A 7,385-nucleotide genomic window follows, 5' to 3' on the forward strand; every position below is an offset into this window, starting at 1 on the left:
GCAGCCTCTCCAGAAACATTGCCAAGAAGAACAAGAAAATATCAAATGTGAAACTTTCCTTCTCACTCCTCCCACAAATAATTCTCCCCCCAGTCACTCATATTTTTATTCCTGGAAGCTTAGGGGTGTCATTTATTTACTACATCTCCACCCACTCCAACTCCCTAGTTAAACCTGTCTCTGTAACATTTCCTCTTGCCTGGAATGAACCCAGACTTTTTTTAACCATCAGTTAGGAATTGAACCTAATAATTATAGGTATAGAGAATGGACTTTAATTTCTTTATTATATGTCTTCTAGGTCAAGAAACTCCCTCTATCATTGTAAGCTGACACCTTCAAGATTTATAGTCAGAAAATGTTCTAATGCAATCAGAGGTGAATATAGACAATATATGTCAAAGGCAGAACATAGACTCAAGTCTTCCCAAATTTAAAGCCATTTTCCTGTTTACTATCCCATTCTGCCTTTTTAGCAACAACCACATAAAAGTATAATATCAAGAACAGTAGCAGCAGTTGTAGTAGAAAAACTCTCATAAATCTATGATTTCATCTTCTCCAACCTACTCTATTTTTATAGCATGGAGGAAAAAAAGGTCATCTAGTTAAATCTCCTTTAATAGGTGTGGAAATTGTGACCCAGAAAGAAGTGTTTTTTGTTGTTTTTTTTTTGCTGTTGTTTAGTTGTTTTCTGTTTTATCTAATTCTTCATGACTTATTTTAGGATCTTCCTGGCAAAGACACTGGAATGGTTTGACATTTATTTCTCCAGTTCATTTTATAGATGAGGAAACTGAGGCAAATTGGGTTTAAGTGATTTCTCCAAGATCACATAGCTAATAATAGTCTGAGCATCTGATCTGGATCTAATTCCAGGCTTCCAGACTCCAGATCTGGTGATATACCCACTTTGTGGACTGAAAGAAGAAATACTTTTCCAAATTCACACAGTCAAAAGCAGAAACAGGGCAAAGCTACATTGAATTTCCTATTCATGTGCTCTGTCATTCTCTTTTGCATAGTATTTTACATATCACAAGTGCCTGATAGAACATGGGAACAAAACCTAAGTTCCCCCAATTCCTACTGAAACTAATAGCCCTGCCCCCCTTCCAGTACCCATATGTAAGATTTAAATTAATGTGCAATACTTCAAGTATTATTTTTATAAAGTTTACTTTCTGACAAAACAGAACCACATGACTAAGTTTTTCTATCTTCTCAAAAATGCCTGCTCCACCAAAACCAGCACAGGAAGGAAAAAGAAAAAGAGATACAACTCCACCAAGTTTATATTCTGTGCATGTCAGGAAGTGAGTAGGTGCTATGAATCCTAATTTTGCTGGGGATCTTAGTTTTTAGAGTAACAGATTCTAATTACACAATCCCCCTGGGATCCTTCGAAAGACCAGTCTCCCCAATGGATCATGTAAACATAACCTACTTATAAATTACAATAATTTGGAGATAAAAGGGAAAGAGAACAAAACCAATGATTGCTAGGCTCATTGACAAAGATCCAATTAGGGGGAAGTCCCCTTTGGTATAAGAATATACATACAAAATAAATGTGTTCAAACCCCCACAGTTCAATTTCACTACAACCCAAAATTCATTCTGAATCTTCTTGATATAGTGTAGGTATCTGCAGGCATCATTGTCCAAGCAGTTAATTTTCTGCATTCAAGGAGTTAACAAGCTTCTTTCCCTGAAAATTTTCTCAAACAAAATTTTAAATATTGGATTTTTATGAAAATATATACAATCTTCCCTGTGGAGGGTATTGACCAACACCCAGATCAACTCAGGATACATGGTTGAGTTATGGGGTGTATAAATCATGTCAAAAGACAATCAAAATCATAAAAAGGAGAAACAAATAGAAGAAAAAATTAAACTTTGTGAGAAAGAAAAAAATTCAGTCAGAATCAAAATATAAATATATAAATGTGTATATATATATAAATTTCTGATTAAACAAAAATAAATATATAACAGGCCCTTGTATTAGGGTCCAATTAAAGTAATTTCTGTCCCACAAGTCTGTAGGACAAAATGAAGTAATATTGCGCTTACCTATTATCAGCCTGTACTACAAGAAATTGCCATATTATAAGAGAGAGAAAAAAGATTTTTGTGTAAAAGGGAAGTATGTTTCCCTGGTCAGATTTTACCTTCACACTTAGAGATAGAGTAGCCAGGGTGATAGCCAAACTTCAGTATTTGTCCAAATGTAGCTCAGGGAAGACCTATGTCTGATGTTTGTCAAACAACTGCAACCTCAAACCTCAAACAAGTGCTCTGTCTTGGTGCAGAATCTCATCAATACAACTGGGATTGATTGGTTTTCTTTGACCTTGTGCTTCTTGGCACTGTATAGTGGCTCTTTTGTTCCCTTCTCCTGGAATCAGATACTCATTAATCACAGTCCCATAACATTTATCAATAAATGGCAGGTTTCCATAGTCTAAAGCTTTTGGGTAGGCATTAATATTATAGAAAATATGTATATTAAACTTATATTACTGCAGAATAAAAAATTAATAATGATTATGTGTACATTAAGTACAAAAAATAAGAAAGTGGAATAATCAAATATTCTATTAAAAAAAAGAAAAGCAAAAATAAAATGAAAATTCAAAAATTCGGTGTGTTACCAAAAACAGTGTCCACTTGTCAATGGACTTTTTATTACCCATGTCTGTGACAGGAACAGTCAATCAGTTTCAAAAGAAGGTACTCTTTGAACATATGAGCAATAAATCCATGAGTCCCTTTCTCCAATTTTTATAGCTGTTGGAGTGGTTAACAATATTTGAAATAGCCCTTTCCAGGAAGATTGAGTTGCTCCACTACACTGGAAGTTCTTTATGTGTAACTTGTCTCCTGGAATCATGTCATGAAATGAAAAGTCTATAGCTCCTGCTTGTACAGAAGCTCAGATTCATGGAGTTCATGCAATTTGTTCTGTAATTCCTGTAAGTAGGAAGCAAGAGAAGTATCTCTCCCTAATAGTGATGTCTGTGCAGGAGAAAAGGGGATGGCCAAAAAGAATCTCAAATGGCAAGATGTGTAGATCACCCCATGGCCTGCTTCACAGATAAAATAAAGTTGGAGGGAAAGCTTTAGGCCATTTTAAACGAGGCTCAGTGCATGATTTGCAAATCACAGTTTTAAGCTCTATGTTCATTCTTTCAACTTGGCCTGAGCTCTGGGGATAATATGGAATGTGGAATTTGGGAGTTATCCCTAAACAAGTATATAACTGAGAAAAAAACTGAATTGGTAAAATGACTTCCCCTATCCAAATCGATACTTACAGGTAGGCCAAAACAAGGAATAATCTCTTTTTAGATCACCTTGTCAACAAAAGCCATTGTGGCTTGGGAGATAGGAAATGCTTCTGGTCATCTGTTCAGTTGATCCACTATGACTAAATAAAATGTATACTGTCCAGCCTTAGGCATAGTTATAAAATCAATTTTCAGGTGCTCAAAAATTATGTAATCCAGAGGAGTCTCACCAAAAGCTTTGCCATAAAAGGCATGTTGGTTATATGCTTGGCAGATAGGGCATGCTGTACAGACTTTAGAGGCTATAGTAGTTATACCAGGAGCTAACCATACTCTTTTAATAGACTCCATACTGCCCTGTGTGCCAGTGACCATTTTTATGCACAGATTGGCATATTTTGTGATAAAAACTTCTAGGGAACAGGGGTTTTCTTTCAGAGGACAGACATATTTCCTAGAAGTTTTTAACATTTTTATACATTTAGTCCAACCTTAATTTTAACCCTTACACATTCTAGCAAAACCTGGCAAAACAACAGGACTTTTCTGTCAGGCCTGTACAAATTACCTCTTGCATAACTGATCAACAGCCTGAGAATTTCCCTCCACCTCAGAGATGAAGTTCCACATACACTTTTAGGACCATACAATGAGGTTAGTCTAGGTAACTCCCCAGAACCAATAGAGACAATCCATGTTACCTCATCCCTGAAAACACCCTATAAAGGGCTATGCCTATCTCCACCCAGGTGAAAAATTGGAAGCCATCTTTACTGGTACTGGTCCCCCATTCCCCTTCTCTTACCCTGCCCCACTCAGGACTCCACAGCTTCAGGCCTTTCTCCCTCTCTGTTCCTTTCTTCCTCCCCCCCCCTTACCTCTCCTGTCCTACAATAAAGTTCTGCTATACCACCACCTTCTCATCTCATTAGTCTCTTGGTCATACTCCTGTCAGTCAGGACTGACAGTGCCTTCCTCACAACAACCTGTGAGAGAGGTATTACATACTACTTTGATCTTTCAATGGCTCAAAAAAATCAAATCCTAGTATTAGGGACTCAGCGAGATCTTCTAATCTAATATCCTCATTTGGCAGAGAAGAAAGTTTAGGTTCAAAAACAGTAAACGACTTAACCAAAGTTATCTATCTAGTTAATATATGAGCCAGGAACCCTAGGCAAAATTGTCAAGAAGTGAATATTTCCTTTGTTATTAATCCTCTGAAGATTTTGTTGTCCTATATCTATGAATTCTCCATTAAACTAATAAATCTCCACAAGTTCTTAACTTATCTGTTAGTCTTCTTGAAAATGGAACTGTCTTATAACATATTCCATTGTGTGGTTTAAAATACTTTAATTAATCTCTAATAAATTTACTTAATCAATAAGCATTTTCAGATGTTATTATTAATTTTACTAATTTGTTAGTGAGAGTTATTTAATGAGCTCCTCTTCTTTTGAGAATTCCTAAGGAGTGAAGGTTTCAATTCAAGGATAATGTTTCATTAGAAAGGATTCTGGATCACATGTCAGTAGATTTGTGTTTGAATCCCAAATCCTCAAGTTGGTAGTTGGATAACCTTATGAAAGATAAATAAACTCTCTGGTCACATATTGTTCATCTTTAAAATGAGAGGCTTAGATTAGATGACTTAAAAGTTCTCTCCAAAGTCTAAATTTGTGATCTTATCAATTAATCATTAATTTCAATTTCAGCATCTGTTCATGACTAGTCAGGGATAATTAGCATTATATTTTTGGATTCAATGGGCCTCACCTTCACTCTTTCTACTTATTGGAACTACTCAGAATAATGATGTCAACACACAAACAGATAGAATGTAGAAAAACTTGTTAGAATATGTGATCATAATTGGAAACAAATTACTAGAAATATAGTTGGAAGAAATGTTTTTGCATCTTTACATTTTTATATTTACATATTTTACACATTTACATTTTTAGATATTTATATAAATATATCATAGAGTATGATAAGCCACTTGAAAATTTGCTATGAAGAGATACAGGTGTAATATTCTTTACTGGGATATGGCAATTAAAAGAAAATATGTTCAAAAGAAACAGACATAATAGAAGAGGAAGAAGAATCAAAGTCAAAAAGTCACCCACTCATGAAAATTCATATATCTGAGTGTGAAACCACATTCAGAATCATTTCAGTAAGCAGAAAAAGAGAGAGAAAGAAAAAGAAAACAGATTTGTCCTGCAAATGTACTATAAATGGTTCAGGACAATGAGAGGTTTGACTTCTAGTTTCTATCAAACAAAAGTCAAGTGGAAGGAGTTTTATGTAGTGGGGGGGGGCAGTTAAACTAGAATTCAGGAAATATAGTTTTGTCCCATATCTTATTTTTAGAATAAATTTAATAACAAATAAGAGTTTTCTCAAGTTATATGATCCATAATCTCCCTCCCTTCTTTCCCTCCTGGAGCTGATGAGCAATTCAATCTGGGTTATACATATATTATTATGTAAAATATTTCCATATTACTCATTTTTGTACGTTAATAATCTTATTAACCAAAATACTCCCCAAATATACACAAATAACATGTGATAAATTATGTTTTCATCCGTATTTCTACTCTAACAGTTCTTTCTCCAGAGGTGAATAATATTCTTTTTCATAAGTGCCTCAGAATTATCCTGGATCATTGTATTGCTATTAGTAGCAAAGTCTATTACATTTCATCATTCCACAATATGCAGTTGTGTATTATGTTCTCCTGGTCCTGCTTATTTCACTCTGCATCAGTTCACATAGATCTTTCCAACTCTGTCTGAAATCATCCTGTTCATCACTCCTCAAAGCACAATTCCATCACCATTATATACCACAATCTGTTTAGCCATTCCCCAATTGATGGACATCCCTTAAGATTCCAATTCTTTGTCACCACAAAAAGAGCAGCTATGAATATTTTTGTACAAACAGGTCCTTTCCCAATTTTTAAAATCTCTTATGGAGACATCTAGTTGTAAATCTAAAGTTATGCATTATTTTAGAGCCCTTTGGGCATAATTCCAAATTGCCTTCCAGAGTGTTTAGATGAGTTCACAACTTCAATATTAATGCCTTAATGTCCCAATTTTGCCACATTTCATCCAACATTTATAATTTTCCTTTACTATTATATTGACCAATCTGAAAGGTATGAGGTGGTGCCTCAGAGTTGTTTTAATTTGCATTTTTCTAATCAAGAGAGATTTGAAACTCTTTTTCATAGAATGATTGATAGCTCTGATTTCTTCATCTGAAAACTGCCTATTCATTTCCTTTGACCACTTATCAATTGGGGAATGCCTTGGATTCTAATAAACTTTACTTAGTTCTTTATACATTTGAGAAATATGAGACCTTCATCAGAGAAATTTGTTAGAGATTTATTTCCCTTCTAATCTTAGTTGCATTGCTTTTGTATGTAAACAAACTTTTTAATTTAATATAATCAAAATTATTCATTTTATATCTTGTATTCTCTTTCTCTTATTTGATCATAAATTCTTCCCTTCTCCATAGATCAGACAGGAAAATTATTCCATATTGACCTAATTTATTTATAATATCACTCTTTATGTTGAAATCATATACTCATTTTGATCTTTTCTTGGTATAGCATCCCACATCTTTTCATATTTATTTTATAATGTTATAATGTTGTTTCTATGACCTGCTTTTGGCCTCCAAGTCTCAGTTTTCTCATTCGCAAACAATGAGAAAATACTGACTTTTGTTCTTCTTTAAATAACAACTCAATGAAGTCTAAAGGATCCTTAAGTGCTTAAAAAATTTTACAATTCTATTGTTCAAAACTATGTCATACAAGGAACAATTTAAGGAACTCAATTGTTTTGCTTGGAGAAGAAAAGTCTTGACTAAGGTGTTATCTCTATCTTTAAGTATATGAATTCTGTCATATGGGCCATGGATTAAACCTGTTCTACTTGTCCCAAGTGTAAATCAATAAATGGGAGTTGAAGGGAGGAAAATTCTGCCCCAATGAAAATAACTTCTATTCACTAAATCTGTTCAGAAAACGGGCTGCTTTGTGATTTAGTGAA

Source organism: Monodelphis domestica, chromosome 3 (assembly GCF_027887165.1).
Source record: "Monodelphis domestica isolate mMonDom1 chromosome 3, mMonDom1.pri, whole genome shotgun sequence".
Classification (NCBI taxonomy): Eukaryota; Metazoa; Chordata; class Mammalia; order Didelphimorphia; family Didelphidae; genus Monodelphis; species Monodelphis domestica.